This window comes from Oryctolagus cuniculus, chromosome 3 (assembly GCF_964237555.1).
Source record: "Oryctolagus cuniculus chromosome 3, mOryCun1.1, whole genome shotgun sequence".
Lineage (NCBI taxonomy): Eukaryota > Metazoa > Chordata > Mammalia > Lagomorpha > Leporidae > Oryctolagus > Oryctolagus cuniculus.
The window spans coordinates 135675835-135702933 of NC_091434.1; the positions used below are offsets into that span (position 1 = coordinate 135675835).

The following is a 27099-nucleotide window of genomic DNA, read 5'->3' on the forward strand; positions in this document are numbered from 1 at the left end:
GTGTGCTGGCTTCCAATATGGGCAACCAGTTCGAGTCCCATCTACTCCACTTCTGAGTCAGCTCCCTGCTAATGTACCCAGGAAAGCAGTGGAAGATGGCCTAAGTCCTTGAGCTCCTGCATCCACGTAGGAGACCCGGAGGAAACTCCTGGCTATTGGCTTCGGATTGGCCCAGATCCACCAATTTGGCCATCTTGGGAGTGAAGCAGCGGATGGAAGATCTCTCCCTCTCTGGAACTCTGTCTTTCAAATAAATCTTTTAAAAAAAAAAAAGAGAAAAAAAAAAAAAGAAAGTTAGGTTGGAAACTAGGTGAGAGAAGGAAGAAGTGGACCTGCAGAGAAAGAGAGGGAGAATTCTGAGAAAAAAAAAAAGAGAGAGAGAGAGAGAGAGAGAGGATTGCAAAAGAGGAAAGGAGCAAAGCTGAGGCATATTCACTGTGGGTACCACTGGGGGGCTCCGAGACTTCCTGATGTTAGCTGTTTCAATGCATGGGCACTCTGATGATGTGGCTGTCAAAACCAGCAAACTTTCCGTGTGCTGTCTCTGCCCAGCAGTGTGGCACAGCGCTAAGACTGCTGCCCCCAGAGCCATCATACCCGAGCCTCATCTCTGATGCCAGCACTGTGACCTCTGCAAAGTGCTTAACCTCTCTCGCCTCATTTTCTGAACCAGGAGCGATAAAAGCACACACCACTTGGGAGAGCTGTAGATTAAGTGAGATAATCAATGCAAAGTCCTTACAGCAGCACCAGGCACAAGGAACATTCTGTTACCATCAAGCGATGACGGCAAAGATGTACTTTATTACCCAGTCCTCACTTGGGTTAGGAGATGGAGTGAAGCTTGGGATGTAAGGGCTAGGAGGATAGCATAGGCTTAGGGATGGGCAGGGGCGAGCACTTGGGGCCAGGAGGTTGTGAGTAACACTGGCCACGTGCAGCCACATCAGAATGCCTCGTGCATCGCCAAGCAAATCCAATCGTCGGCAGTAGAAAGTCCTTTTGCCCAATCAGGCGTCCTTCTAAGCCTTTTTCAGATCATTCTTCTGGCCCCTCCTCCCAGGCTGCCTTCAATTCAGCTCGTCCTGCAGCAGCTGCTGGGTTCTCCCTGCAGCTCATCCTCTCCACAGACTAATCCCCAGCCATGCGGGGCTGCAATGCAGTTGAAATAATAAGCTGGAAATTAAAATGATACAATAATTTGCTATTACTACAACTACTGTGCAGGATCAAATCTTTGATGCTATCGCTGTCATTACCACTTTCTCCAGAGCTTTTCCCTCTTCTGGCTTTGTGCTTTCTATTCAAGCACGCCTGTGTTTGACAAGCATGTTATCAAACAATTGCTTTTCAAGCTAGAATTTGCCGAGCACCAATTATGTCCTAGATGCAGTCTGGTGCTTTAAATTTGACCCTGACAATAACCCTGTGCATTGCTATTCTACCTTTAGAGATGGGGAAAACCATGCCCGAGGTTCAACTCCCGTGCTCATGCCTTCAGCAACCCCTGACCACTTCCGTATCCTGACCCCACCAGATCCACATGCTGTCTGCTCTGTTTGGCCTTCAAGGACCAGGGCTAAGGCCAGAAGACAAAACACAACTGCAAGCAGAGGTTATCATTTAAGGGGAGAGTTTAGGAGATTCACACAGGAGGATTCCAGAGTGCTGCTTCAGTGCTCCAGGCACAAGTTCCTACACAGAACCCTGGCAAGAACTGAGCAGAAAAGGCTGTCCCCTCCCCATCTCGCAGCTTTGTCCTATGGAATTCGCTGGAAAAGAAGGTGGACAGAAAACTCCTGTCTCGAAATAGTGGCTGAGGGGGAGGGGCAGCCAGAGGACAGGAGCGGGGCCTGTTCTCAACGGTCAAGTGGGGCGGGAGCTGGCAAGTTAGTGATTGGGGTCACCCGCCCCAGGAGAGTACGGGGGTCTCGGGTGTCAGGCTAAAGGTGTGGGACACAGAGGAGAGGGGGGCTCCGGGGCTGGAACCATGCGACGTGCATTGTTCACTCAAACTCTAGACTTCTAGAAAAATCTCCATTCTGAATTATATTGCAACACATTCTGCATAACTCTCCTAAATCTGCAATAAGCAAATGTGACCTGACCTTGTTGGCTGGGACCAGATCAGACCCCGTGCCTGCTGCGAACAGACAACATCTGCTGGGGGCTCTCCCCTTGTTGAGGGCGGTTTGCAAAGCACGCTTACAAAACCAGCAACAACAAAACACCCACCCCATCTCAACGGCGGATGAGTTTCGCAGAAATAAGAACGCTTGAAAAGAAAAGGGGAAAAACATCAGAGACCTCCCACAGAAACCTAAACTCACAAGAGTGGCATTTAAAAACCGCCCATTTTCTGGAACATCTACAGAAGCTAGATCCTAGCCGCCCCGGTCCTGGAACGCTCCCGCCTCTCGGCCCACACCCATCCCCGCACCCACCACCGCACTGCTCGCGGGAGGACGAAGGTGGGCGGCTGCGCGCCTGGCGGCTCAGGTGAGCGCCCCCAGTCCCCCGAGACGCAGGTGGCTGCAGCCCATTCGCCGGCGCCACCGCCGGGCGGGAGGGGCTGGCCGGGAGGGAAGGGGGGGGAGGCGCCGGGGAGGAGTGCGGGGCGGGGGACTGAGGACGCGGAGGAGAGGCAGGAGGGGCCGCAGCACGACGCGGGGCGTGCGCCGGCGCGGGGCCAGCCTCGCTTCGCCGGGGTCGCGGGCGGACGCGCGCCGCAGTCCGAGCGTCAGACGCGCGGGCGCGGGCCACCAGCGCAGGGGCGGCCCGGCTGGGCCACCAGAAGCGACAGCTTCCTCCGGCACTGAACGCCATCGGCGCTGCAGCGTCCTGACGGGCAGTCGGCGCCGGGTCGCTGAGCGGTGGGCGCGGCGCGAGAACGTGAGTGGCTCCGTGCGCGTCTGGCGGTGACACCTGGTCCTGCTCCGGGGGCGGTGGCAGGAGCGGAGGCGGGCGCGGGGGACTGCTGGGTGCCCTAGGACAGCAGCCGCGGCATCTGCCGGGCGCTCTCCACGCTGGCGAAGCAGGTCGCCAAGCCCCGTCTCCCTCACAGGCCCCTAACACATCCGCGGGCGCCCGGCCGAGGGCACAGCCGAAAGGCTCAGCGCCCGTGGCGCGGGCGGGCACCCGCTGCTTCCTCCCGTCCGTGGCCAACTTCGGCGTCCGTGCCCTCGTCCCACGTTTTCCGGGAAGCTCTGCGTGGAGAGCACCCCGTGGGCAGCCGGGCGTGGAGAGGTTGCTGCGGCCCGGCGCAGCCCCTTCCCGGGCAGCGAGCGACCCGGAGGGTGCCGGGTGTCTCGCCCAGGCGCCGGTGGGGCAAGGAGCGCAGGGGCCGGGCTGAGCGCGCGCAGGAGTGTGCGCGTTCCGGTCCCCACGGACACATCTGGGCGTGGGCTTTGTTCGGATGTGCGACACCTGCGCGCATCGCCCGGTTCAAGGGGGCGAGGCCGACGCCTTGCTCCACTCTCGCTGCCCTAAAGAGGATTCAGGGAACCAAAGGCGGAACGGGAGAGACACAGGACAGCGAGGGTGGGAGCGCATGCGGGGGGCTTTGTTGGCCTGCAGGTGTGGTCTCCGGGGGTCCCAGCCAGCCGTGCAGCCTTCCGAGGTCTGAGACTTGTCAGGGCCGCCTCGCCAGGCTGGAGGTTGACTGGAGAGACCCCCGCCTCCCGTCCTGCCCTGCCCGGGCTCCCAGCGGTGGGCTCTGGCAACAGTTCGCCCAAGGATGCTGTTTTGAGCCAGGAGTGACTGCCCGCGCCGGAGCATCCATGTCGCCGGCAGCGCCATCTGCGCCGGGCGGCGCTCCCGGACCCCCTGCGCGCCGCGCGCGCGGGTGGGCGCCCCGGTCTTCGTTGGCTCAGCCACCCTGGCCCACATCTGCCAGAGCGCAGAGAGACCGGGTGTCCTCCTTTCTTCCGGAGCGGCGGGAAGGTTCCCTGGGTCCCTTCCCCGGGTCCCCTCGCCGGCCCCACCGCCGTGTCTTCCGCTCCGCTGCGCGTTCGTGGGCACGGAGGGAGGCACCGAGCCTCCCTCCTGTCCTTTTCGCACCAGCAGCTCCCGCCGTAGGCACCACCCGGCGCTGAGTGGTCTTAAGAGGGAGGCGTTTGTTCCTTCCCGGTCCCAGATGGTTAATGCTCAGAAGTGCGGGTCTGAAGGGCCGGGCCCCTTCTGGCCCGAGGCTGTGGCAAGAAGAGGTGGAGCCAAGTGAAATGGGGCGCGAGGCTCTGGTTCCGCAGCGGGAGCGCCCACTGAGTTTGTCCTGGGAAGGAGCATGGTAGCCGCCTGAATGCCAACCTAGGGAGGCTGGGCTGCTTGGGAGGGGACTTGCTTTAGGCTGGCCGGGGCCTGCTATTAAAATACTGTAATCACAGCTCGTGAGCGAAAAGCCTTCCAGAAGTGCCACAGAGGATTTACACACGTGGATACTTTCTACTCATGTATTTATTTATTTATTTTGGTATACGGTGGTCTCTCTTTTTAAAAATTTTAAAGTGTGGGCCGGCGCCGCGGCTCACTAGGCTAATCCTCCGCCTTGCGGCGCCGGCACACCGGGTTCTAGTCCCGGTTGGGGCACCGGATTCTGTCCCGGTTGCCCCTCTTCCAGGCCAGCTCTCTGCTGTGGCCCGGGAGTGCAGTGGAGGATGGCCCAGGTGCTTGGGCCCTGCACCCCATGGGAGACCAGGAAAAGCACCTGGCTCCTGGCTCCTGCCATCGGATCAGCGCGGTGCGCCGGCCGCAGCGCGCCGGCCGCGGCGGCCATTGGAGGGTGAACCAACAGCAAAAGGAAGACCTTTCTCTCTGTCTCTCTCTCTCACTGTCCACTCTGCCTGTCAAAAAAAAAATTTTTTTTAAAGTGTGCTTTTTTTTTTTTAATTTATTTGTTCATTTGAAAGAGTTCACAGAGAGGCAGAGAGAGAGAGAGAGAGAGAGAGAGAGAGAAAGAGAGAGAGGTGTTCCATCCACTGATTCACTCCCCAATTGGCCGCAACGGCTGGAGTTGCGTTGATCCGAAGCCAGGAGCCAGGAGCTTCTTCTGGGTCTCCTATGTGGGTGCAGGGACCCAAGGACTTGGGCCATCTTCTACTGCTTTCCCAGGCTATAGCAAAGAGCTGGGTTGGAAGTGGAGCAGCCGGGACTCGAACCGGCACCCATGTGGGATGCTGGCACTGCAGGCAGTGGCTTTACCTGCTACACCACAGCACCGGCCCCTAAAATGTGTTTTTACTTTATTTGAAAGGCAGAGAGAGAGAGGCAGCGAGGAAGGGAGGGTAGGAGGGAGGGCTAGATCCTTTGTTGCTTCTCCCCCCAAATGCTTCCAACAGCTGGGCCTGGCCAAAGCCAGGAACTAGGAACTCATTCTGGATCTCCCTTGTAGGTGGCAGCCTTGTAGGTGATCAACCTTGTAGGTTCCTCCAAGGATACCCATCAGATATAGAATGCGCAAGTCACAACCAGCATTGTAACAACTTTGTCAAGTGCCCAGCCAGACATTTTCTACTTTAATGGTACTGATGGCATAGTTTGAGTTGCAGATACGTTGGGCACCATGCCTAATATACGTGATCGTCTAATTCCCATAACCCTATTTTAAAAAGCAGGAGATAGAGGCTTAGGTATGTCAACTGACTTGCCAAGGCCACACAGCTAGGAGATTAGGGAGCAATGGGATACACCATTTGCCCCCTGTACTTGCCCTGTGAAAACGTGGCCTTTCAAAGGCTTATGGTTAGGAGAAGCCCCAGACCATCTACTGTTCAAAGCTGGGGCTTGCCGTTACAAGTCCATTTAGTGCTGACTCCCGCAGACCTCACAGTAGCTGGCGATGTTGTAATTCGGAGAACTGTACTGTGGAAAAGCCTTTTATTCCCTGTTTCACCCTGAATTCCTTTACAGGTTTTTATTCCCTTTAGCTTTTAAGTGCATGGCTGTTAACCTACAATTCAGTACTTTACAGCCTGTATATTGTTCTTAGCAACCAGAGCCCCCTGAAGTTGCAAAGTGATGCTTCTGGCACACTGTAATTTTTAAGAAAACCTTTTTTTTTTTCCTTAAGGAAAGGCCAGGCATCTATTTGGCATACCTTTTTATTTCAGACTCCAAGCCCTGAATGCCCTTTCTAGACTGTTCTGACTGCAGGAGAGTTACTCCTCCAGTTGGATATTGAGTTTGAAGAGGATTCTAGCATATACTTTTAGAACAATATCCCGTATCCTGAATTACAGGAATATGTGGTGCATTTACACAGATGCGCCAGGTTGCCTAGTAGGAAAGAAGAATTCGGACTAACGTGAAATCAGCTATTCCCAGAATAGCTTTTAGGATTATTGTAATTAACCAATCAATTGGAAAAATGGGTTCATTTTGCATTAGTAATCCTATTGACTCGTGTTTCTTCCCCCCCCCCCCCCCCAGCCTTTCTACTTCTTCACAGGGAAGTTGCTAAACATTTCAGATAATCCAGGATTTTTAGAGCTGTAAAGAACTCAGGCAACATTGTATCTAACACTCAGGTTTCCAGACCAGTCAGTGAAACAGAGGTGGCCCAGCCTGGGATTGCAGGCTGGTGGTACACTAGGGCCAGAGTGCCCTTACACCACGTCATTGCTATTGCAGCAGCGGTGGTATGTAAAATGCAGGTCCCCTCTGTGAAGCCAGTAGGACAATGGTGACGGTCATGGCTAAGTGCGAGAAGGTACTTGAATGTGTGCACCTGGGCTTAAGAATGCCTTTAAATAATACTTTTGTATAGGCATCGTTTTTTTTCCCCAGTATGATTGGTTGAGTGTAAATCAAATCTGCAGAGACTAGGTTATCTGTGTACAACCTAGCTATTAAATGGAACTCTACACAAGATTTTCTGGTAAACAGACCCATTCATTTCATCCACAAGTATTTAAGGAGTGCATGGTCTGCTTTTCTAGGCACTGGAGACACAGTGGCAAGCAAACAAAGTTTCTACCCTCAAGGAGATTGATTCTGATTTTATCATCTGTGGCTACAAACTTCCCCAACAGGGTCCCCCCCTCTATTTTTGGGCCAGCATTGTAGCACAGCGGGCTAAGCTGCCACCTGCAATGCTGGCATCCAGGTGCATCTGCAGATCCAGCTCCTGCTAGTGCTCCTGGGAAAGCAGCAGCACATGACCCAAGTACTTGAGCCCCTGCACCCACATGGGAGACTGGGGTGGAGCTCCAAGGTCTTGGCTTTGGCCTGTCCCAGCTCCCAATGTTGCTGCCATTTGGGGAGTAAACCAATGGATGGGAAAATCTCTCTTTCTGTCTCTCCTCTCTCTGTAACTCTGCCTTTCAAATAAAATTAATAAATCTTTTTTAAAAACGTGCAGCTTGATGAACTTGCACTCAAATCAAGAAACAAAACAGGAACGTGGGAGAAAGCCCCCTTGTGGTCCCTCCTAGTCATGACTCACCCCTGAGCAGAACCACTGAGACACGCAGGCGGAGACCATCACCCTGAAGTCCTCATCTGCTCCCTCTGTCAGCAGCCTTCCCCATTTTCCAAGATCAGTTCCCATCTGAGATGCTTGCCAACTCAGAGCCAATTAAACTGGAACTCCGGGTGCCTGTGTTCTTGTTCTATGTAAGTTTCCAGTGTTTGGATCCACTGACTTCTTCAGGTTGACCTTCAACCGCTGAGATGATTGATGAAAAAGTAATAATTGAATGTTACTAAGTACATCTGGGTGTTCTTTTTCTTTTAAATTTAGTACTTCCGCATCTGAAGGAGCCTTGAACCTTTCTGGCAGATAAGGCCGAGAGAGCTTTCTGGATTTTGCTATAGGCAAAAATCTTGTGGATGGTTTTTTTAAATTAACATTTTACCTGATGAATGAAAAGCCCTTTCATTTAGAAAAAGCCTTTGTTGGCACCTGAGCCTGAAGTTTCGTGTTCTACCCCAGCTTTATTGAGATACAATTTACAAATAACAATTGGATATATTTAAGATATGTTACATGATTTTCATAAAGACATTTATTTGAAAGGCAGAGTTAGGGGGAGAGATCTTCCGTCCACTGGTTCACTTCTCAAATGGCTGCAACTGTTAGGGCTGAGCCAGGCTGAAACCAGGGTCCAGGACCTCCTTCTGAGTCTCCCATGTGGGTGGCAGGGGCCCAAGCACCTGGGTTCTCTGCTGCTGCTTTTCCAGGTGCATCAGCAGGGAGCTGGATGGGAAGTGGGACAGCTGGAACTTGAACCGGTGCTTATATGGGATACCAGTGTTACAGGCAGTGGTTTAATCTGCTTTGCCACAACACTAGCCCTTAAGACACACAACATGGTTTCTAAAGAAAGATTTATGTATTTATTTATTTGTTTGAAAGGCTGAATTACAGAGAGAGAGGGAGACACATACAGAGAGAGATCTTCCATCTAATGGTTTATTTTATTATTATTATTACTTTTGACAGGCAGAGTGGACAGTGAGAGAGACAGAGAGAAAGATCTTCCTTTTTGCCGTTGGTTCACCCTCCAAAGGCCGTCGTGGACGGCGCGCTGCGGCCGGCGCACAGCGCTGATCCGATGGCAAGAGCCAGGTACTTATCCTGGTCTCCCATGGGGTGCAGGGCCCAAGCACTTGGGCCATCCTCCACTGCACCCCCGGGCCATAGCAGAGAGCTAGCCTGGAAGAGGGGCAACCGGGACAGAATCCGGCACCCCGACCGGGACTAGAACCCGGTGTTCCGGCGCTGCAGGCGGAAGATTAGCCTAGTGAGCCACTGCGCCGGCCCCATCTAATGGTTTACTTTCCAGATGGCTGCAGTTCTTCCAGGTCTCCTATGTGGGTGCAGGGCCTAAGTAACCAGGCCTCTTCTACTGTTTTCCCAGGCCATTGCAGGGAGCTGGATAGAAGTGGAACAGCCGGGACTCAAACCGGTGCCCACATGGGATGCCAGCATTGCGGCTTAATCTGTTACACCACAGCGCTAGCCCTACAATATGTTTTGATACACATGCACTGTCAGTGTAATTAACATATTTATCACTTCACATTGTTACTTCTTTTTATTTATTTTTATTTTAAAAAAAATTTCTTTATTTATTTGAAAGAGTTACACAGAGAAGGAGAGGCAAAGATGTCTTCCATCCACTGGTTCACTCCCCAATTGGCTACAATGACCAGAGCTGCACCAATCTGAAGCCAGGACCCAGGAGCTTCTTCTGGGTCTCCCACATGGGTGCAGGGGCCCAAGGACTTGGGTCATTCTCCATTGCTTTTTCAGGCCATTACAGAGAACTGGATCGGAAGTGCAGCAGCTGGGACTTGAACCGGCGCCCATATGGGATGCTGGTGCCACAGGTGGAGGATTAACCTACTGCACCACAGTGCTGGCCTTACCTCTTTTTATTTTTATGATGAGGATATTTACAATCCCTGTATTCTTAGTATGTCACGAGAGTACAATAGTGTTATTCTTGGTAGTCACCACTCTGCATTTCTTCTGCACAGCTGAAACTTGGAACCCTTGGACCCACAGCCCCTCATGTCCCACCCTGCACCCCTCTGTCCCTCCTGTGCCCTGGCTGCTGCATGCTGGTGATTAGCACCCTACTCTGTGTCTGCGAGTTTGAGTGCAGTTTCTAGGAAAACTTACCAAGTGAGCTGCTGAGTGTTTCCCTCTCAAAATGTGCAGGAAGGAGGAAACCATGGGACTCTGTCTCCAGCTTTGGCAACCACAACTCCTTCATTATCAGAGGGGCCAATGCAGTATATTTATATGAAAGGTAATGCTTTGTGCTAATGTATAGCACGTGATTTACTGTTCTTAGATTTACAGTTCAATGGCATTAAGTACATTCATATGGTATGTATCTACCTCCAGGACTTTTTTCATCTTCCTAAACTGGAACTCTGGACTCGGGAATACTAATTCCTGTCTCTTCTGCCTGCAGCTCCAGGCAACCATCGTCCCGTATTCTATCTCTGTGCGTCTGAGCACTCTAGGTACCCTAGATGAGTGGGCTCATACAGTGTTCGTGCTTTTGTGACTGGCTTATCTCCCTTGGTGTAGTGTCTCCACGGTTCACCCGTGTAACGGGATCTCCTTCCCTTTGAAAGCTGATGCTGTTTCGTTTTCTGTATATGCCGCATTAAGTTTGCCCAATCATCTGTTGACTGATACTTGGGTTCCTTCCACCTTTTGGCTGCTGTGATGCTGCTGTGAATATCAGTGTGCAAATACCCGTCAAGTCCCTGCTTGCAGTTCTTTAGGGTGTACACCCAGAAACCAGACTGCTGCATTCTATGATGGTTCGATTTCTGTGTTTCAGAGGCACTGCCCTGCTGTTTTCCATAGCATTTGCGCCACTTCGACTTCTCACCAGCCATGCACCAGGGGTCCGGTTTCTCCCCATCGTCAGCAACGCTTGCTACTTTGTGCTTTCTTGCTGGCACCATCCTAATGAGTGTGAAGTGAAGTTGCTGCTACTTTTTAAAGCTGTACGTTTATTAATTTACTGGGCCTTATGAATGCGTCGTTCACAGGATTTTCTAAGTTCTGGGTTAAGTTTTATTAATCAGAAGACACACAGTTTCCAGCAGGCATTCCCTGACCCCACACGTAGTGCAAAGCATGAAATAGCTGCTGTGGAGCGTGTGTGTCGTGGTAGTCCAGGATAAGACAGCTTTGGTGACATGCATCCTTGTGATTTTCTTAAATGTTGAGTTGGAGCGTCAAGACAAGGGAGTAATACCCTTAAATTATTCGGTACTGTTTTCTCTTACTACTCTACTACTTTGCTAGCATCTATGTCTGTAGGGCACTTGTGCTGAATGAGTTAATTAATCAGTTTGCTTTTGTTTTACTGCTTGGACATGACATTATTGCGATCCAGAGCGAGAGTAAATTTGCGTGCAGTGTGAACCTAAGTAGGGGATCTCCTGATGCTGCCTGTTTGGAGGTGTGCTGGAGCCCTGCGTTGGGGGCCTCGCCCCACCACGGAAGCTTCAAAGGTGACAGCATACACTGTCACCACCCAATTAGAATTGCTTCGCTGAGCTAATAAGAAAGACGCGGTGTCAACTTAATTGACCTATTTTACTGGGCTACAAGATTGGAATTTCAAATTAGAAAAAGATAAATTTGAACAGTGTGACGGAAGGTTTCCCTCAAGTGGCTAAAATGCGAGTGAGTGTACGGAATGCCAGGGGCAAGGGAACAGACTTAGGGCCACTAACTCCCCTCCACTTATCATCCCAAGTCTTACTCAGTTGGCAAACGGGTGAGATCTTCTCTTGCATCCCTGCTCCCTGGTTTCCCTCCATACTGACCTATACTAAAGCACTGTTTAGTTTACATGAGAAGGAAAATGCCCATTGCTGTCCGACAAAAGGGATACTTCTAAGATTCTTCTTATTAAATGATGGGAGGGCATAATGTATTGGTTCAAAACCCATTGTAGCCAGAAGAATCTATTCCCAGGGAAATCTGAGGGAATCCTGTAGGAGGTCTTCCACTGGCTGATATGCAGTGAATTTGATTTATCTTTCTCCAGTGGGCTGAGAGCATTCAAAAAATCCAGTAGATGTATTCATGCAGTGATCCTTCCTCCAAATCTCAACTATAAAGCTAATTTCATGCTGCTCCAGATGCCCTTGGCGTTTGAATGGTATAACTTACAGCATGCGTTTTTGATGAATGTCACGAAACTCACGCTAAACAGCATGAACAGAGTCTCAGTCTCTCTCTGTCTGTCTCTCTCTGTCCCTCTCTCTCTCGTGCAAGGCAAAGGCAAAGCACTAACCTTGCACTTACTAACTGTGTCTTAAGGTACAAATGGACTCTGGAGAGTTTCCTCCTGGAGTCTTGCGGTTCTGTGAGCAGCCTGCTGCCTTCCAGAGCCTTTTCAGTTCCTCACCTCAATAGAGAGCTGAAAGGACAAAAGTGAACAAAGGAGGCCTGTTTTGCCTGCCCCACTTGCTGGGCTGTTGTCTTGGCCCTTTTCAGCAAAGGGGGTGGGGGGAGCTGGGTCAAAGTTGAAGAACATTGAAAAGGAATTCAGGCTGCACGTCGAAATTTGAATTATAGCTTCAGTGTGAGCGCCACCGCGTAGATGAGTTTGCATTGAAATTTTTGAATCTGTGGAAGCTTAAGTGACAGATGGTGCTGGAACAAGGTACACAGTGCTGGATGCCGAGCCCGCAGTGTTGAGTGTCCAGACGAGGCGCCCGGTAAGCATGTAGTTAACTGACAAAAGTTTGAAAACTGTAGGAAGTGCTGTTGGATGCTGCACGCCGCAGAAAGACGTTGGGCTGTGTGAATTAAGGGGAGGCCCCTGTGTCTGGCATCCACTCAGATGCACTTGTCCTCCCCCTAATTGCATTGCAAATATTCTTCTGACAGTGCTGAGACTTTCCCCTCTGCTGTCTAATTGAATAAATACAGAAATGCCCAGCCAGCTGCTTTTGTAAAAAACACATTACAGTGTTTTGGGATTGTCCACAGAGTGAGAGTGTTTCGAGATAGGACAGGGTAAAGCTGTTCTCCATATTGACATAGCCAGTGTTTTCTTCCCTGGGTGGGTTTGTTGATGAAGAGTGACTGCAACTCCCTGCTTGTGGGAGGCGACCCTCACTCCTGCATTTGCCGTTGACGCTGTGAACACGACACACGGTTCCCTGTTCAATTTGGTAGGCAGCACCTGCTTCTCACAGCATTTCCATAGGAGAACTTAGTTGCGTGTGTAACTAGAACACTAAAATAGTTGCTGCGAAGTCGAGGTTGCCAGAAGGTAATGCGGTAGAAAACAATTTGAGGTAATTGGAACTTCTTCCTAGTGTTTCTTAAAGCTACAATTGGAAACTGAAAAATTGTATTTGGAAGATGGAAAATTGAATGTTGAAAATGTACCGAATTTTGCTTTTGTGCCTTCGACTAAGTGGCTTGATAAGGTTGTCTTTTGCCCTGATGTTACTAGCATGAGGATTAAAAGCGATTCTGTAAATATATTTAATACATCCAATTGAATATTTCTGCTTCTGAGGTCAAAGGCATGGATATGGCAATAATATGAACAAAGTAGTAAAGTGGAAATTTAGAGATACTTAATACCGTAACGTAAACCAAAGCTAATTTTATTTCCGTATTGGTTGTGTTAGCTTCTATGAGAAGGTGTATATATTTTATATAAATGATGATTCGAACTTTGTCTCACAAATCCTTAAGGCAAACCGCATGTTAGTAGACGGAATATGGGCTTTTGAACCCCATGGTTATATCTGTTTCCAGTAACGGTTACCATGATGCTAAATTATAGTGGAAGGTAAGTATGTGTCAGACTGTCCGAGAGCACTGCAGGGGTCATTGAACAGCAGACAGGGAGTTCACGGCCACATTCATTTGCTGGACTGAGACTGGAAGAGGAGCCTTGAGAGCACATACAGGATGCAGGTGGAGGAGAGGCTCGGGTGGGTAATGAGAGTTGTGATATCCAGAAAAAGTGTCTGAAGGCAGAAGGCGTGAGAGACGATTTAAATAATAAGGAGACAGAGTAAAGAGCTGTGCAGGTGATAGCTTAATATCAGAAAGAAAGAGAAAGGGATGAGCATGGACATTTTTACAGTGGGGCAGGTGTCCTGGCACAGTGGGTGAAGCTGCTGCTTGCAAGGCTGGCATCCCATATCCGAGTGCCAGTTCCAGTCCTGGCTGCTCCACTTCCAGTCAGCTCTCAGATAATGTGTCTGGGAAGGTGGCGGATGATGACCCAAGTCCTTGGGCCTCTGCCACCCAGGTGGGAGAGCCAGTTGGAGTCCCAGGCTCTTGGCTTTGCCTGCTTTTGTGGCCATTTGGGAAGTGAACCAGTTGTATGTGTTTCTCTCATTGTCTCTGTCTCTCCCTCACCCCCTTGCTGTCACTCTGCCTTTCAAATAAGTAAATAAAATAGATCTATTAAAATTTTTAGAGTGATGACTTGTATAATGGAGAATAGTCCCCATTTTATAACACTCCATACTAAATGTTTTAGAGCTATTTTATTGAGGTACTTCAGGTCACTGAAGTAATTTGACTTCATACAATAGAAATAACCCATAAATTACCCTGCAATGAGGAAATACATTTGCATCTAAAAGGATCACATTGAGAGAACACTAAGTCAAAGCTAAAGTTATTTGAGTGTAGCACAATCCAGTTCTTAGGCAAATCAGCTCTTCCTTCCACCTATTTTGTTCCTTTGTAACAGGGAGTCACACCTGGAGAAAGTTGTGAGCCCAACAGACCCATTGGGGGTGATTATTCACAACAAATATGATTCTTCATTCTGCACAGGGATTATGTGATGAGTGAGCTCCTATGACGTATCAAAGTTCAATTCAGAAACAGCTTTCGAGAAACATCTAATTTCATAGTTCCTTCAGTCTATGGAAAGATACCAGGTAAAGCCTTTCCAAATGAGGCAAAGTCAAGCTCAGTTGAACGGGTGTCAGTGAACAGGAGAGCCTCAGCTGTATGAAAATATTTGATATTTGCTCCAGACAGCATCGAGAGGGCCAGGTTCCACATGATAAATGGAAGCAGATACCTCAGTAGTCATCCGCGCCTGTGGGGCCTTGCTCATAATAGAATCTTGTCAGCTTTTCCCAGGTCTCTGACTGTGGAAACCCAGTCCCTGTTCTGTTCATTAGCAGCCTGAATGACTTTTCTCATTGTGCATATGGTGGCCCATTTGTGAGATGCCCCTGTTTGATGAATGAGTGAATGCAAGGATGAATCGTTGAATACGTGAACATTGAGAAGTGTCAGACGTCAGGTGGATCTTTTGTTAGAGAAAATGGGGAGATGTTGTCATCCGCTCTGGTTTGAAGACGTAGATGGAGCCTTGACCATGGTAAATCAGACATTTATAATTCCATGCCTTGACTCTGTAGATTGTAATTGCTCCCTGGTCCTAAATTAGGTACTTGAGGAGGCAGGTGAAATCACTCAATCCAGAAGGCTATCATTTATTAAATTGCCGCTGTGGAATCCTAAATGATATCTTTGCAACCCAAAGGAGTTCCTCTATAATTTTCCACCTTTGCTCATGACAGATGATTCCGGATTTGCACAAGGCTTTCTTTCCCCTTCACTGTCCAAAACCGGCGCTTGTCATTTCCCTCCGGAGGTGCCTGGGTGGCTGCACACTGATTGAGTTAAGCGTTTTCTGAGATTGCGTTCCGGCATCTGCATTTGATAAATCACAAGCGAGGCACCCAGGACTGGAATGAGAAGTTGTAACGCTGGCGTGTGATGCTGATCAGAAGTGGTCCTGCTGCAGCTTCAGAGATGCAACTTTTTCCCCCTTGAAGCTGGTCATTAAACCCTCCTACGTGTGTTCTTCTTCATATTCTGAGCTGTGAGTTGAGTTACAGCATAGCGTTTTCCAACTGGCTAGTGGGTTTTAGGGACTGACTTCAAGGAAATGATGACATGTTTGAGAGACATCTGGAGTAAAAAGATAGGTGAAAACTGTGGCCAACATTGTGGCATAGTGGATAAAGCTCCCGCCTGCAGAGCCTGCACCCCATATGGAAATCCGTTCATATCCCTGCTGCTCTACTGATCCAGCTCCCTGCTCACGGCCTGGGAAAGCAGTGGAAGATGGCCCAAATTCTTGGGCCTCTGCCACCTGTGTGGGAGACCTGGATGAAGGTCCTGGCTCCTGGCCTCGGCCTGGCCCAGTGCTGGCTGTTGCTGCCACCTGGGGAGTGAACCAGTGGATGGATGATATCTCTTTTCTCTCTCCCTCTCCTGTTCTCCCCTTCTCCCCCTTTCCTCTTCTCCCCCTCTGTTCCTCTCCTTCTTCTTCTCTCTCTGGAATTCTGACTTTCAAAATAAATAAATCTTTAAAAAAAAGTTTGAAAGATACTGGTTTACTCTATATAGACCAAGAAACCTCAGTGTATAAGGGGTTTTCAAAAAGAACTTGGAAAGTGTATATTATGAAAGGACTATGCATGGATTTCAAAACTTTTTTGCACCAAAATTAAATTACCTTTTAATTCCACTTCTCTGTGAACTTTTTGAAGTTTTCTCATAATGCATAGCTTTGCAAAAATTGCTTTAGAACTTCTCTTTCTTGAGCTAGAAAATGGAGGTAAAACTTTCTCATCACCCAGGATATGTTCTTATAGCAAACGATGATAACAATGGAAGTGCTAAGAACAGAGATGACATCAGACGGTGTTGTTATTAGCTAGAATGCACCTGTCAGCTTTTTCCACCAGTGTTCTGGCAAAATTTACTTCAGGGATATGCACACATCATGCATCCTTGGCAATATTTGTACCTATTGGATCTTTCTTTCTTTCTTTCTTTCTTTCTTTCTTTCTTTCTTTCTTTTGACAGGCAGAGTGGACAGTGAGAGAGAGAGAGACAGAAAGGTCTTCCTTTTTCCGTTTGTTCACCCCCCAAGGGGCGACTACAGCTGGCACGTTGCCGCCGGTGTGCTGCACCGATCCGAAGGCAGGAGCCAGGTGCTTCTCCTGGTATCCCATGTGGGTGCAGCCCAAGCACTTGGGCCATCCTCCACTGCCTTCCCAGGCCACAGCAGAGAACTGGACTGGAAGAGGAGCAACCGGGACTAGAACCTGGTGTGCCGGCGCCGCAGGTTAGCCTATTGAGTCGAGGTGCCAGCTGTACCTATTGGATTTTAAATAAATGAAGTAGTCTCATTTTGCGGAGAGGTTGATACTGCTTACTGATGCTGTGTGATGAAGTTATTTTCAAAGCACAAACTGTATTCTTAACCTTCAACAAATTATAACATGTGAAAAGCAGATTGAGGTAATATAATAAGGATGTAAATTCAGCAAATACGTTTTTCCCAGTTGCATTCAGTGTCACTAATAGTCTTGAAATCTGACTGTGTTTTATTTTAAGCTGTAATCCTATTCATATTTTTCGAGAAGACAGTAATTTTTTGTGTCAGCCATGACTAACTAGCAATCACACAAGCCAGTAAAGCGTGAAAACATTTTAGTGGATTAAATTCATCCAACTTACAATCTGCATATACTTAAAGTTTGCTGTCAAGAGAAACATATCGTGAGACTTGTGACCAGGTTTGTGTGTCTCGGTGTTTATGGTTCTTTTTGCCTGTCCCTGCCTCTTGTCCCCGCCTGTCCCTTCTCCAGAGAAGAGATTAGTACTAACAAATCATCATCATACTTAGCATGAGTGTGGACATAGTGCTTTAACAATGAGAATGTGGGGCTGATGTTGTGGCATAGTGGTGACACTGACATCTCCTATGGGTGCTGGTTTATGTCCCAGCTGCTCCACTTCCCATCCAGCTCTCTACCAATGCACCTGGGAAAGCAGCAGAAGATGGCCCAAGTGCTTGGGCCCCTGCACTCACGTGGGAGACCCGGATGAAGCTCCAGGTTCTTGGCTTCAGCTTGGCCCAGTCCTGGGATTTGGGGCCATTTTGGGAGTAAACCAGCAGGTGGAAGATTCTCTCTCTCTAATTCTGACTTGCAAATATATAAATAAATAATAAATCAGTAAATAACAAGCCTTTATTCCCTAAAATTAAGGCCTGGAAGAGCTGGTAGGGTGTTACTTCTATTAACTGGACAACCGTGTGAAATAGGCAGCTGAATTAGTTGATTACTCTTTTTGTCTATCAAGTTGACTCCAACTTGGCTGCCTTAAGCACATGTAAAGTGTCATCCGCTGGGAACTTAAGGGGCTGTGTGGTGGTGGAGTCTCTGCAGGCGCCTTGCTGCTCCACGCTCATCAGAAGGCTTTTGACGTGAAAAATGGGTCCATTGCTGCTGATCACTGGTGCTGGGGAAAGCAAAGCCTTGGGTGGGCCCTCTGCCATCCTCAGTCCAAACGGGCGTGCTATGGGGCAGCCTCAAGGAGGTTATTTGTGATTTGGTTGTTGTTTATAGCGCTTGTCTGTACTCTTGAGGAACAGTGGGTTTTCTGCTTACTACTTGTTGAATTCTTTATTTATTGGAGTGTTAAGCTCTTGATTATAAAGTGAATTGAAAGTATGCTATGGGGGCCAGCGCTGTGGGGTAGCAGGTAAAAACACTGCCCGCAGTGCCGGCATCCCATGTGGACACCGATTTGAGTCCCAGCTAGCTCCATTTCTGATCCAGTTCTCTGCTGTGGCCTGGGAAAGCAGTGGAGGATGGTCCAAGTCCTTGGGCCCCTGCACTCATGTGGGGAGACACGGAAGAGGCTCCTGGCTCCTGGCTTCAAATCAGCTCAACTCTGGCTGTTGTGGCCAATTGGGGAGTGGACCAGAGGATGGAAGACCTCTGTCTCTGCCTCTGACTTTGCCTTTCAAGTAGATAAATAGACTTTAAAAAAAAGAAAAGAAAGAAAGTATGCCACGGTAGAACCTAAAAGAAAAATAAGAAAAGAGGGAGGAGGAAGGGTAGGGTGGGAAGTATCATTAAGTTCTTCAAGCTGTATATATGAAATACATGAAATGTGTTCCCTTTATATACATTTTTAAAAAGTTAAAGAATGTTATTGCAGAGGGTTTGGGGGCTCAGCTGTAGTCAGGCAGAATTGCCAAGTGTTTTGGTGCAACTTGAATATCAGGTTGGATACACTGTAAACGCTGAGACCTCTGCGGCTGGTCCGTTGTGATATCTGCCCACGTGGTGTGATTGCCCAGCCTCTGTTTCCACCAGGGACAGCCTGGTCCATCTCAGATAGGAAGCTCCTCTAGGGCAGCCAACGTAACAGCTGGTGTCATGTGTATGGCTTTTTTTTTTTTTTTTTTTTTGACAGGCAGAGTGGACAGTGAGAGAGAGAGACAGAGAGAAAGGTCTTCCTTTTGCCGTTGGTTCACCCTCCAATGGCCGCCGCGGCTGTTGCGCTGTGGCCGGCGCACCGCGCTGATCCGATGGCAGGAGCCAGGAGCCAGGTGCTTTTCCTGGTCTCCCATGGGGTGCAGGGCCCAAGCACCTGGGCCATCCTCCACTGCACTCCCTGGCCACAGCAGAGAGCTGGCCTGGAAGAGGGGCAACCGGGACAGAATCCGGCGCCCCGACCGGGACTAGAACCCGGTGTGCCGGCGCCGCTAGGCGGAGGATTAGCCTAGTGAGCAGAGGCGCCGGCCAGTGTATGGCTTTTAAGCAGCTCCTATAGCCAACAAAGGGCCTACTTTTTATTTATTTCCTTTTCCTTTTTTTATGTAGATACAGAACGGGGTTGGGGGCGTGTGGAGAGAGACATGTTCTGTCTGCTGATTTAGTCCCCAAATGACCATAACAGCCCAGGCTGGGCCAAACTGAAGTCAGGAACCAGAAACTCCATCCTGGTCTTCCACCTGGATGGGAGGGACTGAAGCACCTGGGCTTGTTCTGCTGCCTTCCCAGGTGCATTAGCAGGGATCTGAATCAGAAGTGGAGCAGCCGGGACTCAAACCTGCACGCTGATAGGGGATATCACTGTTGCAAGCTGAAGCTTAACCCGCTGGGCCAAATTTTTAAAAACACTGTGAGATGATTTATTTGGTTGGAAAGTTTCTGGGAGGAACATCAAGGACTTCACAACTCGTGAGCTTGTGTGATGTGGAAGTTCCACTTCAACTTAGAAACCATGGGTGAAATTAGGGTTTCCTCCTGGGGCTAATGTTTCCTCCTTGAGCTTATTTATGATCCTTTTGGGACAGATTAATGAGAATCCACCGGCATGCAGCACTTTGAATAACAACTGTCTTAATTTTGCGTGTTCTTACAACTTTGCTTTAACACACAAGGCACTGAGGCAGACTTGCCCAGGTGAGACTTGCAAGCCCTAGACGGGAGCAGACAGAGTCCAGGCGGTCGTTCGTATGTGAAAGCCTCCCTGTTAGCAGGAACTCCTTAGATCTTTTATGTAGTTGCTTTGAAAGACAACTTTGTGAGACCCGTTTGAAAGATTTATGGGGCCCATTGCAACGTGTGATGATCAGTCAGAGTTTATTTGCAGATGTACTAACTCAGGCCAGCTGTGCCAGTTGTGTGACTATAGGCCCAGCTGTAGAGCCGTGCTGGCATCTTGAATTGTAAACCTAGATCTTGTGACAGGAACGTGACCTTTAAACATTTCATATTCTAGCCCACTGCCTGTATTTGCTATTCTGGACAAGCAAAAGACAACTTGGGAAGCCAGTGACTGCCTAGGAAAATGGAACTAGGCTCTGTGTGGCTACCTGCACCTGCTCTGGGCATTACCCAAGCATCATCGCAGCCTTCCTAGTCCCTTTGTGGTCTCCTCTGGGTAGTTAGGAGTGAGGCCAGCCATGAATATGCATGTGTCTCACACCTGTGCCCGAGAGCTCCTCCATGAAGGAAGGGCAGAGTATCTTTTATGTGACATGGGTGACTGTGGCAGCTGCCGTCTGTGGCCTCCCCAGGCCCCCTGCCTGCACTGACAGCTGCCCGTCACATCCTGCGTTCACACCACCTCACCACCTCCGTGGGCAGCACATTGGAAACAGCCTACTGATGCCCAGGTGTTACTTCCCAGGCAGTCTGCTCCCAGGCTGTTCTTGATCAAGGTATCTGAGCTTTAGGACACGAGATCACAAGAGTTTTACAACTTACTGCTATTAATAAACCATGGTAATTCCTGGCCTCAACTGTGGTTTTCTTAACTGCATATAGCACCTTCCATGAATTATCTCATTGAATCCCCCGTGAATCTTCCCTGTCAGAAGCCAGCAGATTTTTTTCTGTAGTGGGCCATAAGGTAAATCTTTTAGGCTTTGCAGGCCACACAATCTCTCTGAACCCAGTCATGGACAATACGTATATGAATAAGTGTGACCATGTTCTGTTAAAGCTTTGCTTTCAAAAGTGGAGGTGGCATGTAGGTCATAGTTTACTGACTCTGGCTTTATGCTGTTATACCCATTTTAAAGGTGAGGAAGTAGAGGCTTGGGAAATGTAATTAACTAGGTAAAATAGCACAGCTGCCAAGTTGCAGAGCTGGGATTGGGAACCCAAGGAGTCTGACCCTTATCTCTCAGTCTGTGAGCTGCTGTGTTACCCTGACATAATAAATAACAAGGGAATGGACTATTTGCCTTTGATGTGATAAATGATGAGAGAATGGAATACACGCCTCTGTGGTGCTGTGAGTTGTAGGTTACGACCTAAACGTCCCAGGGAAGCATTGCATAGGGCGCGGTGTCAGCCTGTGTCCCAGAGATGCTACTTAGGTAAGTGTAGAGTCTTATCTGATCTACAGCACGTTGGAGGAATGGGATTGCACCTTTGGCTAATTGAATTGAAGCTTTTAGGATTTTTCAAATGATCTGATACGGTGGCCATTTTCGTCATTAGGATTGTAAAAAGCCAGTGACCCTAATTTATTTTCTCAAGAGTTAAGTCATTATTTCTTAAAGTTTGCTTATACAAAGGATCTTATTTTCATAAAAATAAATTATGCAGAAGGGTTTCTCTTATGTTTAACATTAAACCCTTGAATGGGGGATTCTAAACGTTTTTTTCTCCAGGAGGGACAGCTCCATTGTGTTGCGTTTCCATGGTGACAGTTCAGTTTGGCTTGAGAACAGCCAGCTAGGAGATAGCCATCCAGTTGACCCTGCTGGGCGTCCCCTTGGGGAGTGCGCACTGCTTCATGGTGTCATGGGAGCACCTGAGGTGGAATTAGCGAGCCCTGCTGTGTGTTTTTATTTGTTTGTTTGCTTGCTTGCTTGTTCATTTGAGAGACAGAGAGAGACAGACACAGAGAGAGCACCCACCCGCAGGTTCGCTCCCCCAAAGCCCTGCTGTGTTTTCTACACAAGCAAGCTCTTTAAAGGCTGAGGGTTCTCAGAGTAGCCTGAAGTTGGGAAACATTTGGTTTTAGACACTGGTTCAGCATACACAAGACAGCACGAGAGGAGAGCGGTTCCACTTCAAAGAGGCTCCGGGGTCCTCAGAGAGAGCTCCACGACTCATAGTTTCTGACCTTTGGGGTGATGACATTTTGCAGAGTATACAGCTGGCATAAAGGGGGCCTCGTGTGACTACACATTGTTCCCACTTGGTTTGACGGCAACTCAAAGTAGAGCCACTCCCCAGAGGAGAAACTGGAGAGTGGAAACTCTCATCCGGGGTGACTCCTCTCTATGGAGATCCGAAGTCTTTGAGTCTAAGTGAGCCCCCATTCATTACCAAGACGGCGACCCAAGACTGAAGCCCGGTAGTGGAAGAGTTGGCTGCCGTGCATACGGGAAGTGGTTACTGTGAAGTAGCTGCCATAACCAATTACAAAGGACATGGCTGATGAGTGTGGAAAACTTGGCTCTCTGTGGCATCATTTCCTAGAAAAGGCAGTCCTGGGCTTGGTTCATTTCATGAGAAAAATAATGTAGCCCAAGTAAAAAAGTGAGAATTACAGCTCTCTGGACACCATTTTCTTTTCTTTTCTTTTCTTTTTCTTTTTTCTTTTTTTTGACAGGCAGAGTAGACAGTGAGAGAGAGAGACAGAGAGAAAGGTCTTCCTTTGCCGTTGGTTCACCCTCCAATGGCCGCCGTGGCCGGTGTGCTGCGGCCGGCACACCACGCTGATCCGAAGCCAGGAGCCAGGTGCTTCTCCTGGTCTCCCATGCGGGTGCAGGGCCCAAGGACTTGGGCCATCTTCCACTGTACTCCTGGGCCACAGCAGAGAGTTGGCCTGGAAGAGGGGCAACCAGGACAGAATCCAGCGCCCCGACCGGGACTAGAACCTGGTGTGCCGGCGCCGCAAGGCAGAGGATTAGCCTAGTGAGCTGCGGCGCCAGCCACCATTTTCTTTTTCACCACACTTGTTAAACAGCTTTTTGAGGTATAATTTACATAACATAAAATTAACCTATGGTGTGTATACAGTTGGTGAGTTCTAGTGAATTTGTCAGCTGTATAGCGGTGGTGAGCAGGATTGAAGAGGACCCCTAAGATGCCCAGTGCTGGTGTCTGTGCCCTGTATGATGCTCTTTGTGGGATACCAGAGTGGGCCCTGTGAATGAGTACAGTGTCACTTCTTTAATTAGGTGGCATTGCATGGCAAAGGTGAAGGGATTTTGCAAGTGTTATTAAGGTCATCTTATTAGTTAATGCAAGGGGACAATATCCTGGCTGGGCCTGAACTGATCAGGTGTAAGTGCCTGAAAGGGGACTGGCATAAGAGAGAGACCCTCCTGCTGAACCGAGGAAGCGGACAGTGGAGGAGCCGGGCCTCTGTCCTTCCACAACGAGGAGCTGGGTTCCGCCAACAACCAGCCGAGCTTGAAAGGGGACCCTGGTGGCAACACAGCCCAGCTGACACCTTGATTTCAGCCCAGTAGGACCCACCTCCACCATGGCTGGGCCGCTGACCTGTGAGGAACTGCAAGATAATAAATGGGCATTTTAAGTCTTTGCTTGTGTTGTAGCTTGTTAGGCAGCAGTAGAAGACTAACACAGCAACCATGGTCCAGCTTGAAAAGTGACCAGCAGGGGCTGGTGCTGTGGCTCGGTGGGTTAATGCCCTGGCCTGAAGCGCCGGCATCCCATATGGGCACTGGTTTGAGACCCAGCTGCTCCACTTCCGATCCAGCTCTCTGCTATGGCCTGGAAAAGCAGTAGAAGATGGCCCAAGTCCTTGGCCCCCGCACCTGCGTGGGAGACCCGGAAGAAGCTCCTGGCTCCTGGCTTTGGATCGGCGCAGCTCTGGCCATTGTGGCCAATAGGGGAGTGAACCATCGGATGGAAGACCTCTCTTTCTCTCTCTCTCTCTCTCTGCCTCTCCTCTCTCTGTATAACTGACTTTCAAATAAATAAATGAATCTTAAAAAAAGACCAGCAGTCCCCTCAGATTTCCTGGAGACCATTTGCAGTTAAAAATGTCTCACCCCAAGGTAGCCAGTGATCTGCTGTTTTGTCTCCAGATTTGCCTTTTCTGGACATTTCACGTTAATGCAATCATATGGTATGGAGTTTTTGTGTCCGAGCACGTTTTTGGGATTCCTCTATGTTCTAACACGTGTCAGTGGTGCTCCCTCATAAGCAGATACCACACTGTGTTTTCTCTATTTACCAGGATACACGCTTGGATTGTGTCCAGTCTGGGACATTATGAATGGGGCTGCTATGAACATTAATTAGCATGGAAGTCTTTGTGTGTAGCAGTGTTTTCATTTCTCTTGGGCACACACTTGGCAATGGAATTGTTGGGTTGTATGGGATATTTATGTTTAGCTTTTCAAAATAGTGCCAAAATGTTTTCTACAAGAGCTTAACCCTCTGTACCATGATACTGGCACCAGGATGTCATCACTTTTTATATTATTGCAAGAACTGGAAGCTGCAACACACTATTGAATAGAAGTGGTGAGAGTAGATAACCTTACCTTGTTCCCAATATTAAGGGGATGTATTCCCTCTCACATTATTATTACTTTGTCTATTTATTTATTTGAAAGTCATAGTTACAGAGAGAGGGAGAGACAGAGAAACCTTCCACGTGCTGGTTCACTCCCCAAGTGGCTGCAACAGTCAGGGTGGAGCCAGGTTGAAGCCAGGAGTCAGGAACTTTACTCCCACATGAGTGACAGGGGCCCAAGCACCTGGACCATCTTCTACTGCTTTAGCCAAGAGCATTAGCAGGGAGCTGGGTTGGCAGTAGAGCATCCAGGAGAGGAGCAGCACCCATATGTGATGGTGGCATCACAGGTGGTGACCTTACCTGCCACACTACAGCACCGGCCCTCCCTCTCACATGAAGTATGTAACTGCAGAGTTCTCATGGAAACCCTTCATCTGTTACTTTATTCCTAGCTTGTTGAAAATTTTTATCATGAACACGTGTGGGATTTTGTCAAATGCATTTTTTGCAATTATACAAGAATTATAATATAGTTTCATCATTTAATCTATTAACACTATATGTTAACATTAATTGATTTTTGGATGTTGAAACTAACTCGGATTTCTGTAATACACCCCAGTGAGTCATGTTGTATAATCCTTTTTATGTGTTACTGAATTCAAATTACTTGTATTTTGTTAAGCATATTTGCTTCTAGGTTCTTAGGAGATGTTGACTTGTAGTTTTGTGTTCTTGTACTGTCTTGGTTTAATGTAGATAATACTGACCAGAATAATACTGACCATGTTGCTTACATTGAGAAGTGGTCTCTCCATTTTCTGAAAAAAAATTGTGGAGGGTTGGTGCTATTTCTTCTGTAAATATTTAATAAAATTTACCATTGAAGTTAGCAAGTGGAGCAGCTGAGACTCGAACCACTGCCCGTATGGGATGTCGGTATTGCAGGTGGTGGCTTTTATCCCTTACACCACAGTGCTGGCCCCTTTTGGAGTATTTTAAATTAGTAACTAAATTTCTTTGCTTGTCATAAATCAATTCAGATTTTCTTTTTATTCTTGAGTTGGATTTGGCAATTTATATATTTCTAGAACTCTTTCCATTTAATTTAAGTTGTACAATTTGTTGGCTTATAGTTAATATGGATGTCCTCATTTTCATTTCTCTTTTTGTTGTTGTTTTGTTTTTGGCCTTTTCTTCCATGTTCTTGGTTAGTCTAGACCTATGGTTTGCCAGTTTGTTTGTTTTTTTTTTTTTTTTTAAGATTTATTTATTTATTTGAAAGGCAGAGTTACAGAGAGGCAGAGACAGAGAGGTCTTCCATTTGCTGGTGCACTCCCCAGATGGCTGCAATGGTCAGAGCTACAGGGATCCTAAGCCAGGAGCTTCTTCTGGGTCTCCTGTGCAGGTGCAGGTGCAGGGGCCCAAGGACTTGGGCCGTCTTCTGCTGCTTTCCCAGGCCATAGCAGAGAGCTAAATCAGAAGTAGAGCAGCCGGGTCTTGAACTGGCGCCCATATGGGAGGCAGGTGCTGCAGACTGGGGCTTTAACTTGCTGTGCCACAGCGCCAGCCCTTTGTTGATGTTTTTAATCCTGTGTTTGGTTTCCTTGACTTCAACTCTAAATTCATTATTACCTTCCTTATTTTTTCTTTGGATCTATTTTACTATTTTCCGCCATAGTTCTTTTCTTTTTCTTTTTCAATATTTATTTACTGGGGCTTGTGCTGTGGCACAGTGGGTTAAGCCTCTGCCTGCAGTGCCGGCATCCCACCTGGACACGAGTTTGAGTCCCAGCTGCTCTGCTTCCAATTCAGCTAATGTACCTGGGGAAGCAGTAGAAGATAGCCCAAGTGCTTGGGCCCCTGCAGCTACTTGGAAGACCTGGAAAAAACTCTGGGCTCCTGGCTTCAGCCTGGCCCAGATCCAGCTGTTGCGGCCATCTGGGGAGTGAACCAGCAGATGGAAGATTCTCTCTGTGCCTCCTCCCTCTTTCTCTGTTTCTCTGACTTTCAAATAAATAAGTAAATCTTTTAAAAAGAGATTTATTGGAATGCAGAGTGATGGGAGGGAGAGAGGAAGGAGAGAGAGAGAGAGAGAGAGAGAGAGAGAGAGAGAGAGAGAGAGAGAGAGAGATATCTTCAGGCCATTGATTCACTTCCCAAACAGTCACAGTAGCCACGGCTGGGCCAGATTGAAGTCAGGGACCAGGATTCCATCATGGTCTCTCTTGTGAGTGGCGGGGGTCCAAGCACCCAGGCCATAAGCAGGGAGCTAGATCAGATTTGGAAGCTAGATCAGATTTGGAGCTGTTTTCCCAGGCACATAAGCAGGGAGCTAGATCAGAGTTGGAAGCAGGACCCCAATCCATGCACTCTGATTTGGGATGCAGTGTCCTAAGCAGCTGCTTAATTTGCTGTGCCACAACACCCACCTCATGTGATACAATCTTGATGGGCAAATATTTTTTTTCAGTACTTTGGTAATTTTGTTCCCCTGCCTTCAGGTCTCCATTGTTTCTGATGAGAAGTCATACATTGGATTGTTTTTTCCACTGTAGGTGATGAGTCATTTTCCTCTTGCTCTTTCAAGATCTTGTTTACCTTTCATTCTCCATGGCTTGATTTTGATGTACCTGGGTACCGATTTCTTTTATCCTAATAGGGTTCTTTGAACTTCTTGAATCTATACATTAATATGTTTCATCAAATTATGAATTTTTCAGTTATTATTTCTTTTTTTTTTTCTGTTCTATTCTCTTCCTCTCCTCTTCTTTTGGGGCTGCTGTTGTCCT

General features: G+C 48.4%; 1 protein-coding gene across 14 annotated transcripts in view; it reads left to right on the forward strand.

Annotated features, from left to right (window-relative positions):
• The first annotated feature begins 2350 nt into the window (after window positions 1-2350).
• NRCAM (neuronal cell adhesion molecule) overlaps window positions 2351-27099 on the forward strand; it is a 329372-nt gene continuing 304623 nt past the window's right edge. For 11 of the 14 annotated variants that reach the window (XM_008258359.4, XM_008258365.4, XM_051849677.2 and 8 more), the window contains exon 1: window positions 2718-2892. The gene's annotated coding sequence lies outside the window, so the exon portion shown is untranslated. Of the gene's footprint in view, window positions 2500-2717; window positions 2893-12047; window positions 12199-27099 lie in introns of those variants that run through there. The other 3 variants (XM_070071141.1, XM_070071138.1, XM_070071139.1) reach the window with 3 other exon arrangements.